Here is a 16,748-nt window from a genome sequence, read left to right on the forward strand (position 1 = left end):
ACACTGCTGCAGTATACAACTGTTGTGTGTCAGCAACAACTAAAGGATCCTCTGGACTGTTAATAATTCTGTAGTAGGATAGTCTAATCTACTGCTGCTACATCAAGGTATTAAATAAATATTATGAGGTAACATTTTTCTGTAGCAAATATTTGAAATTGGCTACATAAATGGACTGAGCTCTGTTGCAGACTGACAGCTGCGCTGACAGTGAACTGAGAAGGGATAGCCTCAGTGTAATTTACAGCACCTATAAAAAGTGACTGTTAAATTGATAAGAAAGATGTTCGTTTCCTGACTTGTACATCTTAGTCAGCTGAGCTGGAGACAAATTACAGGAACAGCAAGGTCTGACTGCTTCCTTATGCAACTGGGAGAAAAAAAATCCCTCTTTCTGTTGACAGACAGCTCGGTGCTCTGTCGCTGCAGTTCAGCTGGAAAAGGCAGAAAGAGGGGATACGGGAGCACAGCTCTGCCCTCGGCGCGCCCTGCCCTCGGCTCCCTGACCGCTGCTCTGCAGCCAGCACAGCCCTCGCCAGCGCCCCGCATGCGGGTCCTGCCTGAGGGGCTGCACAGGCACGGCACAGAATGAAGCCTCCCTCACGGTAAGGCTTTCCCAGATCTATCTTTAGGGGGGAAAAAACCCATTTATAATGTATTCTACTCTCTCCATCTAAGTCCTTCCTTTACAATAGTGCCTATAGCAGTTATTGTCTTTAAGGAGTTTTCCTAAATAGGATCATTGCCCTGACTTCATTCACCATGCAGCCACACCAGCTGTGGTAAGAGCACCAGAGAGAAGAGCATGGAGTTAAGAAGGACACAGGGGATGAATAAGTTGGCATTACTGCTGACAGAAACACTCATTTGTTTCAGCTTTGATAAACTTGCCTCCTTGAAAGCACTCATCCCAAACTCACTGCTTCTGTAGGACCTCAAGTGCCAGTGATCGTTTGTTTGAAAGTGCGTTAAAACAGTGCAAAGACAGACACAGACACCCTCAAAGTGAGAAATACAGCATCTGGCACTCCTGATATGCTCTTTTGTTCTATTTGAGTTTAATTCTCTTAGTGGTAAGTCTTCACTTTTCTTCTACTTGATGAAATGAACTCATAGAAGTTAACTCCAGTTTCTTAAGCACACACATACACAGACCAGGATTTATTTAGACTAAACATTTGTTTCCTTTTAAAATTGAGTTAATTGGTAATTAGCTCGATCTAATTAATGGTAGTGAATGCAAATTTACACCCTCCCTAACAATTTATTCCAGGGAACAAGCAGTACTTTCTAGTCTCTGCTTGTTCTAGGACCAGCCAGGATGAGGCACAGGCATTTGTGTCTCAAAAGAAGTGATTGCAGAGGGAGTAGATTTGCTTTTGTCATCGTGTGTTTCATGTTAAATGACAACCAATTAAATAAATGCAAAAGACAACCACAGCATCTAGCCTAGGCATGGTGTTCACTGAAAGATGAGAAGCGCATTTGAAACAGAATGTTTGCACATGCTGAAAAGCCTCAGTCAAATATCAGTGCGAGGAGGTGGTGGGATGGGAGGGAGGGTCTGTGGTATGCTATACTTTGAAGCGTTTACTGCAATCAGATTAGGACTTATTTTGACTATGGCAAGGGGTTTTTTTACTCTACAGAAGTAAGAATTAGAGTATTTTCAGGGTTCATTTTAAAAAAGAAAAAAAGCAAACCTAGTCCTGCTATAAGAATATAGCATGGTTTAAGGTTTTTACAACACAATTTAATCAGATTGCTGTAGCATTTTATACCTCATTCATAGTAAGCCTGTAATGCAGAGCTGTTTTCCAGTCTAGAATAAATAAACTTTGTATTTTTAGTTGTTGTGGAATAGCACTGAGGGGCAGAAGCAGAGGGAGCTAAATGTTTCTGCTGTTTTGCAGGTAAGCATAACTGATAAATCCATAAACAAAGAGATTTATTTTTATTTTTAAATGCTAACGATTTCTGATAGACGAAGTTAATTCTCTTAACTGTATGAAAATGTGAGGAGGAGAAGGTAAGGGGTTCTTTGCAGTAGGATCATGAAGATCAGCCACAGTATTGCTGATGTGAAGATCAGAGGAAATAAATTTGGGGCAAGTAAAGAGACTCTGGTAAAAAAGAGAAACATTCTCTATTGCTCTGTGGACTCTGAAGATAAATACAAAGGAAAAAATGGGGGAATATTTTCTGGGGTTTTGTCTGGGTTGAGAGGAGAGCAACTATGACTCTGTACGCTTTTTTCCCACACTTTAAATTCTCACATCCCTTTCCTGCTCCCAAAATGGCATCTCATTTCCACTCACTTATTTCCTCCTTAGCTCTGTTTCAAAAATGCTGTGAGTAGCCTCATATCCTAAATTATATCACTGAACTGATCAAATTTACAACACTGATTCCACAAGCATATTTAAGTTTCTGAGAAAAATCATGGAAACCTTTGTGAAGGGCAATATGTGCATGTTATGTGTTAAATTACAAACCCTTAGCACATAAACCCTAGAGTTCTGGGAAATGGTGTGTTTAAGCCCTGGAATTTCCCCTGGAGAGGGAGAGAGACCATCACTGCCTGGACATGTGCCAGAGCCCTCCAAAACACAGCCCAGGCACTGCAGGCTGAAAGCAAGAGCATGGTAGTGTGTTGCAGTGGGGATCCTGCAACACGCATATACCAAACCAGGAGTCCCGTGGAAAGGAAATATATACGGACAGACAGATTCTTGCTAGCTGTTTCAGAGATGTTTATTTCTCCAGCCGCATGGCCGGAGCTCTGCCCAGGAACTGTTCCAGTCACGGGACCAAGGGTCCTTCTGCCCGCGCAGGAAACACAAACCAACCAATGGGAACGAGGCTGAGCAGGGGCAGGAAACCCCGTGTCTGTGCCCTCAGGGCCCCTCTCCCAGGGCTACACGGCGGGGGAGGGACCCCAACACCTCACCCGTTTTATTTTAATAAAAGGAGAATGAAAACAACTGGATAAACATAACAAGAACAGTTTCAAAACAAAACAAGCCACCCTCCTGAGTCTTTAAATGTCCAAACAGATTCTCTGGAACATCTTAGGGCTGACAGAAGGGAGACAGAACTCTCTGAGCATGCTTTTGGGGAAACTGAGGCAGGAGAGGGTTTAACTTCTTCCCTCCCCCTTTTCATCCCCCACTCGGCATTGGAAAGGGATTTTTGGGGAAACAATTGGCAAAAGCATGGTTTTGTGAGGGAAACCATGGATGAAAAAACGGATTGGGAATACACTGGGGGTAATAGGACATAGAGTAAAAGGGAAAGGTGGGATTAGGAAAGGGAAACTGTAGGGGGGGTTTACAATGGAGATACTGTCTAACATGACTACGATTTTTTGCATATATACTGCCTTTTACAGGAACACCATCAGGCCCAGTGACCTGCGATGCTTGTAACCCTTTTCTCCCTAGTACAATATTAAATTCCACCACTTCTCCATCTCCCAAGCTTGGGATGCATTTTTCAGGGTTATTCTTTTTAATAGCAGTTCTATGCACGAATATGTCTTGCTGGTTGTCACATCTTGTTATAAAACCATAATTTTGCTTAACATTATACCATTTTACTATCCCTAAGGTCTTAGTTGCTATGATCTTTTCCTTTTTCCGAGTGGCTGCTGTTTTCTGTCTCGCTGCGTCTTTGCTCTCTCCTTCGGTCGCTCCCGTGTTGGAATTGTCGGAGCTGCTCGTGCCTGCGCGCTCTTCCCGGGGTCGCGTTCGGGGCTGCGCGGGCCGGGCCGGGCCACGCCGCTCAGTTCTCCGTGCGTCGCCTCCTCTGGTCGCAGCTTCGCTGCCGCTGCCGGGCGCTGCACCCACGTCTCGGCCGGGCCCCCGAGCGATGACTCCCCCGCGCTCCGCTCCAGCGCGCGTCTCGGCTGGGCGCGGCTCCGTTCCACCGCCACCGCCTCCAGCCGCCGCCCGCGTGCCGCCCCTCTCGGTCGGGCGTTCACGGGGCTCGCTCCACCACGCGCTGCACAGGACCGGGCAGGCACCGCCGGGTCCCGCCGCGCCTCGCTCCGCCACCGACACTGCGGCTCGCGTGGCTCCGCCCGCGCGCGGGAACTGCCTCGCTGCTGCTCTCAGAGCGCTCGGTGCACGTGGCCTGGGCCGCACGGTCCCTGCGCCAGGATTCCCTTCGCCAGGACACAGCTGACATTGCTCAACAGTCTCGGTAACTAAATAATATTCACGAAAATATTCTTCCATCGGCATATATCTTGACTCCAGTATTAACTGTGTCCAAACGGTTTTCCAAAAGTCCTTGGTAATAATTAAATCCCAAGAAACATAGAAAAAGTTCTTAAACAACCATGCCAGGAAGTGTTTCAGTTCTTTTTGAGCTTGAATCAAGCTAAAATTTACAAATCGTTGTTCAAGAATCATTTTAAGTTTAAGATAAATGTCCATATGCGGCTCTGAGAGCCAAGAGTCTTCCCACGGTTCCTCCATAGTTTAGATACGGAATAGCAAAGCAAAACCAAGAAGAGGAATCCAAAGTTTCCAGGGTTTACTCACACAAATCAGTCGCTTAGGGATCGGGGATCGTTCTGCTCACAAATCTCCACCATTTGTTGCAGTGGGGATCCTGCAACACGCATATATCAAACCAGGAGTCCCGTGGAAAGGAAATATATATATGGACAGACAGATTCTTGCTAGCTGTTTCAGAGATGTTTATTTCTCCAGCCGCATGGCCGGAGCTCTGCCGAGGAACTGTTTCAGTCACGGGACCAAGGGTCCTTCTGCCCGCGCAGGAAACACAAACCAACCAATGGGAACGAGGCTGAGCAGGGGCAGGAAACCCCGTGTCTGTGCCCTCAGGGCCCCTCTCCCAGGGCTACACGGCGGGGGAGGGACCCCAACAGTAGTGAAAGCCAGTTAAGATGTAAACCCCCCACCTATCCCAAAAGCTAGAGTCTGGGGGAGTCTTACACTGAATACAACTGAGTCTATGAAAAAAAATTGCTGGAGTCACTGATTTTTTCATCACAAAACCCTCAAAGGATATCAATGCATTGCTGAAGTTTAATATGTTGACATTTTTCATGAAAGCAAATGTGTATCCTCTTACACCAATGTGGTAAATTATACAGTGCTTAAAAGACTGTAGGCTAGGGAATAGCACTTTAAATGAAGGGGGAACCTTTACACCTGTTGTACTAGAACTAAATTCTTTCTGAGAATGCTGTTTATTAAAATGTATGTTTATTTTTAAAAAGCTTACACTGAAAATAATCCTTTTGACAACCCTATTTTTCAACATTCACTGAATAACTCCCTAATATGTCTCTCTGAGGGTTCTTATGCTTGTGCTTTGTCTTGGAATACATTGCTATTTTGTCAGCACCTTAATATGCATGCAAAACCCTCAGTTTGTGAAGCTGCAAGAAAGCAAATTGTGTATTTTCAAATACTTGCTGAAACTAGGGTCCTTGCTTTGGGCTTCCTGCGGCATTATTCTCTCCTGATTATCATTCCTGCTGGTTTTACATGCTGCCTCTGCATTTTAAGCCTAGTGAAAATGATGCAACACTGTGCAGTGTTCCTTTCTTAGCCAGTATAAAGAATTGGGCAAGTACAAAAGTACTCGCTGTGATTTTTTTTCTGAGCGTGTTTCTGACAGTTTGGGAGTGCACAGTAGCTTGGCTTTGGCAGGCTTTTCAGCTGAAATGTAGCTACATCTGAATTTGGATTCCCCCAGCTTGGCAGATCATATTCTCATAAGGTGATTTAGAAAGGGTACTCTGGGGTATGCATGCTCTGAGCGTGCATATTTGTCTTCCTTCACTGCTATTTGTATAGCTTCTTTCAAATTTTTGCCAGGATGACAGTGTTTGCATGTAGCCTACTTTGGTTATTATTAGATTCTTCCTGTGCCCCATAATTGACTCTTTTCTGAGATGCCATGTAAGATGCCTGAAGTCTTTTACATGTGTTATTTAAATATTTGATCTCTTCCATTAGTTTGTTTGCATGCCCTGTTCTGCTCTTGAGCAATAACCTCAAATGTTTTCAAGCCCTGTAACATTCTGTAAATCCACTGAAAGACCAGCAGTACCTAGCGAGGAGCTAACTGGGAAGTGTCAACTGGGCATAAGGGTGCTAAAGTTAAAAGATGGCACCTTGCAAAGGGCTAAGGCCTCCCTGCCATGTGGTAACAATGGGAGAAGATCACGCTCTGTAGCTATTTTGTCAACTGGGACAAACGATGAGGCATCAATGTTTTGACCGGCATCGTCAGCTGAGTATTTTCTTCTAATGTAGTTGTGATTTTATTATTAGCCAGAACCTGCTATTTCCTTGCCATATTTTAAGATCTCTTTTGAACATTATTTTGTACTATTTAATAAATTGCTTCCACAACCACCATCCAGACCTTTGGACCAAAGTAAAATGTGGGAAATTATTAAACTGTTATAGAAATGCTTGTGTTGCAGAATTGGGATGGGAATCCAACATCAGCACTGTTTGAAGCAGAGATATTTTTGGAATTTGGGGAAAAGGTGGGTGGTGGAAAGGAGAGGAAGTATCTGGGTTATTGATTTCCTAATTATGAGCAGGTCATGTCAGACACTAAAATCAATAAGCTGTTCACTCACATTTCTGCATGACTGGAGCACACTGAGTTATCATGGTGTATAGTTTTATTTAAACAGCTGTGTAGATGACCTCATGTAAGGGTCACAGCCGGTGAGCTAAAGCACATTGCAAGAGAAATTTCAATGGTATATCTGCTAGCTAGTAAAATTAAGCTCTCACATGACAAAGCAATTCAGGATAAATACTGTAGCCAAGAATCAAAATTCCTCATACTGTAAAAATATTTCTCTGAGTTCATTCAAGCATCTAACTATTTGACTGGATCATAGCCAGAAGCTAACTGAACAAACTTGTGCTTGTATAGGCTGGAAGCAATGAAAAAGCTATTGCTAGAATGTGTAGTTTTGAGAACATACCTAATTCAACTCTTTAAATTCAGATTATTGGAGTCTGTCTCTTTTAATTTTTTAACCAAAGTCACAGAACAGCATTCAACAACTGGAGGCAAAAGCATAAAACCCAACATGTAATCTGGAATGCATTTTATGGGGGGAAAAAATCCCCAAACAACAAACCAAAAGCCCTCACCTCTTTAGCAGGCTCATATACATTCATAAGGTTATGAAAAGACTAAAACATGTCTATGAATGTTGTACCCTTCCTTCCTCTGATGGACACCAAATAGGCATTGTATTCACAGGGTCCTGAAGCTTTCCAAATTCTAGTGTATCAGTCAGGTGCCGGATATTTTTGTGCTTGACAAGCCAATATTTCATTGTGGTGTGGATTTTTTCTCTCGTTCACTTTTTTTTTTCTTTTAAATTGCTCATTACATTTTTTACAAACAAGAACAGGAAGGACACCAACAGTCTGCAAAATAGGAATTATCTTACTAATTTGAAAAATAAAACACAGTACTAAAAATATCTGAGCCACCTTTTTCAAATTTACTAGCCATATCCTGCTTAGGAATGGTACAGGTGGTGATGCACCAGTTTAATCTTAGCCACTAGAACTAAAACTTGCTTCAGTTCAGCTAACGGCATTAAAATGTTGCTGTGCCTAGGCTAATAAATCCTGTGTCCACGGGCTCTTATGATGAGGGGTAACATTTAAACCTATTATTTTCATTAGGACTTCAACATGTATTGAAATTTTCAAAGTGCTGAGGTCATTATTTATCCCAAAACTCAGCAAAACTAAGTGCTTTGCAATAGTTCTACAGGTTTTGGTTCAAAGAGTTTTTTACAGGAGAGTTTATTTTGAATCCTTAAGGAGGTGTGGAACAATGCAGTCATATGTGTGTCATCTAACAGACCAGGCCTGCTCTCTCCAAGCCAGCTAGTGTGACAGTCATGATTGTAGGGAGAATTCAGCTGGCTCCACAATAATTGAAGGTGACAGCCAGTATGGAACTGAAGAACATCTGCCTCATTCAAGGAGGAGAACTGTTCAGGAAATTAATAATGCTGTGTACTGTATTTTAGGAATTAACTCTCTTTGATAGAGAAAACATGGATATAAGATGACAGTTGCAAAGCAGAGAGGTTGTAAGCTAAACGGAAACAGGCTTTCCAGAGCAAATAGTCTTATTGTTGCTGCTTGCTCTTTATAGCTTGACTTGCATCACTTAACATTTGAGTTGTTTCGTTCACTGCTATATTGCTCATGAACTTAGTAAAACAGAATTTAGTTCTTTTTAAGTAGAGAGAATTATAGCTTAAATAAAGGACTTTCTCCTATGCTTGAAGTGAAATAATATGTGCTTAAATATTCTGTTGAGTTGGATCCAGGATGTTCAACATCTCATGGGATTCATCTCCTGACAAATAACTCCTTTGCTGCATGTATCTGGAGATTAGTTTTAGCTAGTTAATGTACAAGAACTTTATTACTGCCCAAGTTTTTGAAATTACCAAAATCACCATGCTAAGGAGTAAAGTCTGGTCACCCAGAATAAAATGAGAGTCACGTTTCCATTCCCTTGATGTTTACTTGTGTACAGATTATGGCAAAATATTTTGCATTGCTTTGTGATACAAAGAGCTTGACAATTGTTCTTCCTGGAGAAGAGAAGGCTCTAGAGAAACCTTTGAGCACATTGCAGTCTCTAAAGAAACCTACAAGAGAGCTGGAGAGGGACTTTTTACAAGAGGTTGTAGGGACAGGACAAGGAATGATGACTTCTTCTTGAAAGAGTCTAGGTTTAGATTAGATACGAGCAAGAAATTCTGCACTGTGAGGGTGGTGAGGCACTGGAACAGTTTGTCCGGGGAATCTGTGAATGCCCCACCCCTGGAAGTGTTCACGGCTGGGTGAGATGGGGCATCTTTTAGCAAGCTGGTCTAGTGGAAAATTCCCTGCCCATGGCAGGAGGGCTGGAACTAGATGATCTTTAAGCTCTCTTCCAACCCAAGATATTCTATGATTCTATGAAAATATTTCTATTTTGTAGTGATTTTGGTGCAGACCAGATTGATTCTGAAGAGTATCAATTAATGTAATGACCTATGGTGATCAAAGAATGGCACCCCTTTCATTTACCAGCCCAGTGTTTGTATAAATCTGATTCCCATTTCAGTAGCTTTCCTTTTGGAAGTTTCAGGGAAGTTTTTCTCTGATGTTGCTGATTTGGAGGGTGTTCAGGTGTCTGAAGCTGAAGCTAGACATCTGCTGTGCTGAAAGTCTGAACAGAGATTTGCTGAGCAAAGCAGATCAAACTGTGGGCCAGAGTCTCAATCTTGCTGAAGGTCTAATTGTACTCATGACTGGCACTGAAGTGATCACAAACTCTAAAGAAGCCATTGAGAACATGCTGTATGGATTTAGGCCACCTTTTTACAGCCTTCCCTTCTGCCTTTCTCTCTTTTCCCAGGTTTCCTTTTATGTGGATAGTGGATCATGCTAAAAGTCAGTGAAGATGCGCCTAGAGCCAGGAGAACTCCCCTTCATGCACTACTAAATTCTAGCGGGCAAAACAAGCAGTAGAAACCAGCGCTGTGAGAATAAATTTCCGGCTGATCCTTGACCATGCCCAAAAAGAGCAGTAGAAAGGTCTCATGAGGTTCAGCTGGCCTTATGTTGTTTCATCTTGCCCACGTAAGTCAAACTTCTAATTGGACAAAGCCCAGCATCGGAGATTATCTAGTGCTGTTTATTTACAGTTCATTTTATTAAGTGATATATTTTTTTGTCAGACAATGATCAAAGAAGAATTAATTATTTTCTTCTTGCAAAATTATCTTTTTCCCACTTTTCCATCTAGACACAGTTGTGATGCATATCTGTCATATTTCTGAGTTCTAGACTGTCTATATAAAAAATGCTGATCACATTCTTAAGCCAGGATTCCATAAATCCACGACTCCTCAAAGAAATTTCAAGGCGTGTGTGGGGGTACAGGGGACTTGGTTTGGCTTAGTTGGTTTGGTTTTTTTAAAGCAAGGATCTTCTAAAAGGTTATCTAACTGTTTTCTACTCATTGTCTATTGATTATACTACTATACTTCAAGTAATCCTTCATCTGATTATCTCTGAGAACTGTAATTAAGGCAAATTATCATAATACACATGTTGTGTAATTTCATTATATCCACTGGTGATTCAAAATCCAAGCTGATAAAACTGAAAGCAGAGTCGAAACCACTATATTTTGTTCTGCTCCTGTAGAAGTCTGATGTAAGGCAGTCTCCCTCACCTCATGTGAAAGAATGTTCACTTCTATGAAATAGCTTTTTTCATAGGAGATGAAAGGTGCAATGGGTAATAAAGTAGCTAGGGAACCAAAGCAGACTTTGTAGTCAAAAAAAACCTTAAAGTTTTTGTTGCTTGATCCTCAGGAATGATATTAGATTATCTGACCTTGAGATCTCATCCCTAACCATAAGCTTTCTAGAGAGCAATTGAGTAAAGCTTGACTTGGGCTCTTTCAGAAGGCAATTCAGAGGCAATTCAGAGCACCTGCCTCCACTGACAGGAAAAGGGTCTCAGGGGAAACTAGATTTCTTGGTAAAGTTAGGTAACTAAATCCAGATGAGAAAAACACTTCTTTTCTCCTAAGGGTTAAGCAGACAGACAAGTTTCCCTCGATAGAGCTTTACAGGATTAAGGAATATAGTTACTCAGACACAGTATGCAGTCCTGTGGGTTTCATATGCTTTTCCCCCTGTGATTTTACCCAAGCAAGGCACTCTGTTTATTTTCATTAGTTTGCAAGCATGACATTATCTTAGTAGGTATCTGGGCAAGGTCCATAAGTAACCTGTCTCTGTCAAGATATGTCTATCAGAAGCAAAACATGGATTTCATAGCTCCTTCTCTCCTAATTCAGTAGAAAATGTTCATCCAGACATAATGTTATATATTTTATAGAAACAATTCAGATACCCAAAAAGCAGACATCAAGTGCCATTTTAGAGTGGGGTGTCCTGTCTAGCCTTTGCCTGCTGCCTCAGAGCAATTTGGATGTCTTCAGTGTTATTGTATCCCATTGCCAGCCCTGCAGAGAGGTCACTGCTACCCTAGGATATCCCAAATGTTGCTAGACAAACACAACTGAGCAACAGAATCTCACCTTCTCTATCAAGAATATAAATATTTCATTTTAACAATACAAATTGGTGTGAGATGCTGTCACTGAGATGTTCCATCCTTAACAAAAGGATTTTTCAAGCCATTGTCATGTCTGAAGGAAACCCCTAAGCCAATCTTTAAATTGTTTTTCATTGCGTTTGGGGTTTTTTTGCAAACCAGAACTGAAAAAGCAATTCCTTAGCAAATGTGGTCATTGCTTCAGGAAGCAAAATTAAATTGTTATGAAGCAATTAAATAGCTAAAGCAAAATGGCAGCTAATTGGAAACCAGATCAATTTTGGTAGCATTATGAGATATTGTATTGTGCATCACAGAATTTTGATATCATTGCATTACATTTCAGCTGGAGCTTATGGGATGTGACAATTAACACCAAATCCACTTTTGACCCATAATGGAGTATCTCAGTTGGAAGGTTTGACACTCTATATAGCTGTCATATCCAAAACTTCAGTAGTAAGTTAGAATGTTCACAAAAAATGTCTTGAACTGAAAAGCAGTGCTCTTCAAGTTTAGTTAAAACAATAAGCTTCAGTCATTAATTTTCATGTTGGGTTTTATGTTCCTTACACAGGAAGTGCAACAAAATTGCAGTCTTCTGTCAAACAGCTGCAGAGGATACCACTTGTGTAATGCACTACCAAGTTTGAAGTTAGTGCAATACAATAGATATAGGAGCAGAAAAATGAGATTTCATGAAAGAAAAGGGGGTTGGGGGGTGGTTTGTGTTTGTTTGTTTGTTTCATTAGATAAACTTCTTAAAATTAAGAGTTCATGACCTGAAATCTTTTGAGGAAAAAGCTTATCCTCTGTCAAAATGATTGATTCATCAAAAGCAATTCTCCTTTGGAAAAACATTCCAGTGAAAAATTTCCAATTACTTCCATTTTGTGATGCTTTTTTAGCACATTTTCTTTGCCATATTGCTCTGCTAGCTTCAACAACACTCAATTCTGTTGCAATAAGGTACAATAAACCACATTTGGAAAGGTATCTCCAAAGCAAATGCTCCTCCCCAGTTAAAGAGCCAAACATCTAGACTGCAGTTGCAGTAGATACAGGTTTCCTGTTGCTTACTACACCTCCAACATAAACTACAGGCTTCTTCAAAAGAAGCCAGGGAAAGTTCTTTCACCCTTGCACACTCATCTTTTGGAGATGTGCTCTACAGAGAAGTGTTTATAAAAATTAAGAAATATGTTAGAATTCTTTGTGATAGCACATAATCACAAAAAATAAAATATGCCCCTATTTAAGATAATGAGAGTGTTGCCATTCCACTCAATGAAGCCAAAACTACAATACCAGACTGGACTTGGCTGCTTTTTACTAAATGAAGGCTGGAGTTTCTTGCAGATTGTTCAGAACCAGCTCTAAACCAAATCTCTGATCTGCTACTTGTTAACGGCAAGAAAGAAATAAAAAAAAAATTGAAGTGCTAATGAAAATATTTAATTTCATGTTTTTAAACAAAAAAGTTAGTACGTCAATATATCCAAAATATTAATTTTCTCTGTGGTGCTTTTTTCTGTTCTGACCTTGAAATTCAAAATCATACTTCATATCACTTACCACAATATTTCTCCACTAACAACTAAAAGCTCCTACAAATTCAAATAAATCTACCAAAATTTTGCAGTCTACTGTGAAATTTTCTGTTTTGCCTGTAATTTTTTAAATGGGTACATATAGAGACGTATCACATGCTCTCACAAAGGTTACAAATACTCTTGGCCTAATCCAAAGGTTATTTTGTGTCTGTAAGTGGCCCCCGCTGATGTCAGGGGCCCTGAACCTGCTCTGTTCCTCTAACCTGACAAAGCACTTAAACTAGTGCTTAACTTCAGCACAGGAATAGATGACTTGACTGGCATCAGAAGGCTAATCTCGTGTGCAAATAATACCTAGGTCGTCTACCAGCTCTTTATGGGAAAGGAATTAGCTTCAAATAGTGCTTAGGCTTCCACATAGCTTCAGGGGCAAAAGTCACGTGAATCAGTAAGACCCAGTGCATGGTAGAAAAGGGGTGAAGTGCTCAGACAAAGAAAATTTCAGTTTCAGAACACAAAATTTATTGCAACTTTGATCTTGTAGAATGCTACCAACTGAACAGATACTGCTGAAAATATTGCAAGTGTCAGGTGTGATTATGGCAAATCAATTCAGGAAATAGCTGATAGTTTTATTTTGGTTTAGATGCAGGGGTTTTTTTAATTCAATAACTTACAGGGTTTTTTCTAGGCTGATGTGACCAAACTCAGCCAGCAGAGAACTGTTTATTTGTCATGACTAAGTACTTATAGATTCTGGATTTTAGCAAGATGCACAGAGAGAAACTGGCGTATCAAGCGCAATATAACCAGGAAGAAACCAGGCAGACGATGTGGTGTGCGGTGTTGACTCCATAAATACAACAGTTAAAAGGACTGTGCTGGTGCTGGGCAGCAAATCATTGATAAAAGCTGGTATGAGAGCTATTGTTTTCCTGTAGAGATAGGTGGGGAAAGTGCAGTACAGGCAGCCAAGAAGATCTCTGCCCAGAAGGCCCTCAAATGACAGGTGACAATGTTAATGGAAATGGACAGGTCTGATTCTTCTTTAGGTCATCTGTGTCCTCAGCAATTCCAGTCACTTCCACTTTCCTTCATTAGGATTTAACATCATTTTCCAGCAGCTTGAGTTAGCTTTCAGTCCAGCATTAGGAGCCTTGCAGAGCTTTAGCGGGATCTGCACAACCCCATTCTATTCACTGTAACCCAGCAAAAAGTTATCATTTTAATTGTCAAATTCATACAAATTTGTTGGGGTTTTTTTTCCCTAGATAAGCTAAATACATTTTCATAATTTCAAAAGTAAATATCTGTTAGATTTTAGCTGTTTTTCATATCTGTCTTGTAAACTCAATCATAAAAATATGGTGAATTCCTAACACAGTAAAAGTTTGCCCAGAAAAATCAATGTTAAAGAACGACAGCAAAGAGAGTCCTATAAGTAGTATGACTTTGCCCTGTACTCAAGTATTTTTGGAGCCCAGACAGTACATTAAGAAGTGACAGATTCATGTAGTTTAGCTGGTGATTTATAAAGTTTGCTAGCTGATTTAATAGGGTGCTAGAAAGCGTTGTTGTTCAACCAAGTAAAGAGAATCATAAAATGGTTATGAATGTTATGACAGTTCATGAATATTTCATTTGGGGTCTCTTTCAGATGCCTGTTAGTTTATCTCAAGATCTAGGAGTATATTGCATATAAATCTGATAGAGGGTAGAACTGCACAGTATGCCAAGAGACAGACAGGAGAGGTTTGGTGAGAGCAATGTGTATTTGAACAAGTGTCTCAGAGGCATGGTATCGCAGTTAAGTCCTCTGCAAAGTGGTCAGGAAATGTGAAGTATCCAGGGCATCAAGCAGGGCTCTCATATTTCTTTATTTGCTGCTTGTGCATTTAGAAACATCAGGTAGTGTCTTTCAGGCTCACCATCTTTACCCTTGACTTGTGAGAGGACTGGTTCACTGTAACCTGGGAGGAAAGCTTTGGTTAAAAAGGCCAAAGGGATTCCCCTCTCATTAAGTGTTTCTTAAGAGCAACTTACAATGTGGACAGACATCTTCAGTAAGGTAAATCTGGAAAAAAGGACTCCAATTTTTCACCTTTAACATCCTAAAGTCAGGAATGTACTCTTCATTCTGCTTTAAGTCTTGAACGAGTATGTTTACCCTGCAGTCAATTACGTATTCCATCGTTAGTTTTGCAATAGGTCTTGAATGCTTTAAATTACTTGTGTGGTCCAATGCCAAATATTAATGGAGGAAAAAAAAGAAAAAGTTTTTGCCAGATAAGCTGTATTTCAGTGTCTTTTGCTCCACACAAGCAAGACGGACCTGCGTTGTCACAGCAGTGCTGTCCATCATAAGGCAGAAATTCTAGTCTCGTTTCCATTTCCTTGGCTGTTTCTTAGTGATAAACCCCTTTAAGACAATGGAATTACAACTTTATGCATTCTGAAGGCTTGCACCAAATGAATCAATGAAAGAGCAACATTTGAAGACAGGTCAACAACAGCACCACGCCAGAAGTTCTGTTTAATGGGAATTACACATTCAGAAGGGGTGAAAACAAACATGAAGGTCTTGAAGGGGCTTACATAGGTGTTTTATAGGTTTTCTGTCAGTGTTTGGATATAAAACAAGATTGAATCACATCCCATAGCCTGAAAGCTGTGGGATGAAAGGTTTTGTTTTGGCTAATAAATCCTTTCAGTGTTAGCCTGTGGAATCCAATACTCAGCTTTAGTTTCGTGTCTGTGGGGAAGACCAGTTTGTCCTGAGGAAAGACTATTTACAATGACTTTGAAGGAAGATGGTAGGACAGATTCTCTGCTACTGACTATGTTGTGGCTCAGCTTTGTACCAGCTGACGCCCTCCAAAAGACAAGGCAGGAATGGCATTGCATGAAAGCTGTGAGGCCTTGCAGTTTGTCTGGTTAAATCAACATTTTTGAGGGGACTCAATTCAGTATTAAAATCTCTGTAGCATAAATCATTCTTTACTTTCAGTAAAAAACCTAGAAGTTCATAAATGAGTTTGGTTTTGCCAAATGAATTTGCTGCTGAAATACAAGCAAAAACGTGTGACCTCCCCAGTTTATCACATTTTATTACAACCAGCACAGGCACTGTGGAGCAGTCCCATATACGTAAGCCAAAAGAAATTTTTTTTTCTGTTGTTATTCCACCTTGGACAGTAATACACTGAGAAAACAATGTTCACAAATTTTTCAGTGACTTCTTCAGAGACAGCTTGATCTATATTTCCAAGATAGACAAAGAAGTCGGAAAACATTTATGAAAAATTGCTTGTTCAGTTCTGGTTTGTGTCAAGGGCCGTTCTGCAAACTGGAAGGAGAGAGAGATATGCTGTCCTAGCAGATTTGACTTATGTTTACAGTAATTTGTTTGGCCACTGTTTATTACTTAATAATCAATCTTTATTATTACAATAATTCTAATTGGGATATGTGAAACATGCAGTGCATTGACCACATGACATCACTTTACTTGCTGAATAATTTAAGCTATTTCCTTCTAATGCCTTAGGCTGCAATATCATTACTTTTTGGCTGTCCTAATATTCAAGTTATATTGATGTTATTTCACTTGTTATTACCTTCTTGACATGAAATTATTTTTCAAATATGGAAATCTTGCTCAAATACTTCTACATGACAGAATCCTGCATTAGTCTATAATGTATCATAATAACAAAACAGTGCAACATAAAGCACATGATCTGTTTTCTAACCTGCGCCAGCCTTCACAGTAAGGGGACAAGAGATGCCAGAAGGAGAATTTTGGTCTGCATATTTTTTATATATTCTTATCCATTTTTACAGAAGGCAGGGAATAATCTTGCTGATAATACAGAGGCAAAAAATGCACAAGCAGTAAATGGACAGGGTGATTTATCCCACTTCACACTGCTTTATAAGCAGTATGTATCACTCCTGTAAGTCGTCTTCTGCTTAAAGAATTGTAAGAAATATATCTCACTATTACTTTTATTGATAAAACAAACAAACCACC

General features: G+C 40.4%; 1 long non-coding RNA gene across 1 annotated transcript in view; it reads left to right on the forward strand.

The window, feature by feature from the left end:
* The first annotated feature begins 410 nt into the window (after positions 1 to 410).
* LOC125328924 overlaps positions 411 to 16,748 on the forward strand; it is a 51,697-nt gene continuing 35,359 nt past the window's right edge. The window contains exon 1 of the long non-coding RNA XR_007204955.1: positions 411 to 605. This is a non-coding gene — a long non-coding RNA (uncharacterized LOC125328924). The remainder of the gene's footprint in view (positions 606 to 16,748) is intronic.

The sequence above is a fragment of the Corvus hawaiiensis genome, chromosome 7, assembly GCF_020740725.1.
Source record: "Corvus hawaiiensis isolate bCorHaw1 chromosome 7, bCorHaw1.pri.cur, whole genome shotgun sequence".
In the NCBI taxonomy this organism is placed as follows: Eukaryota; Metazoa; Chordata; class Aves; order Passeriformes; family Corvidae; genus Corvus; species Corvus hawaiiensis.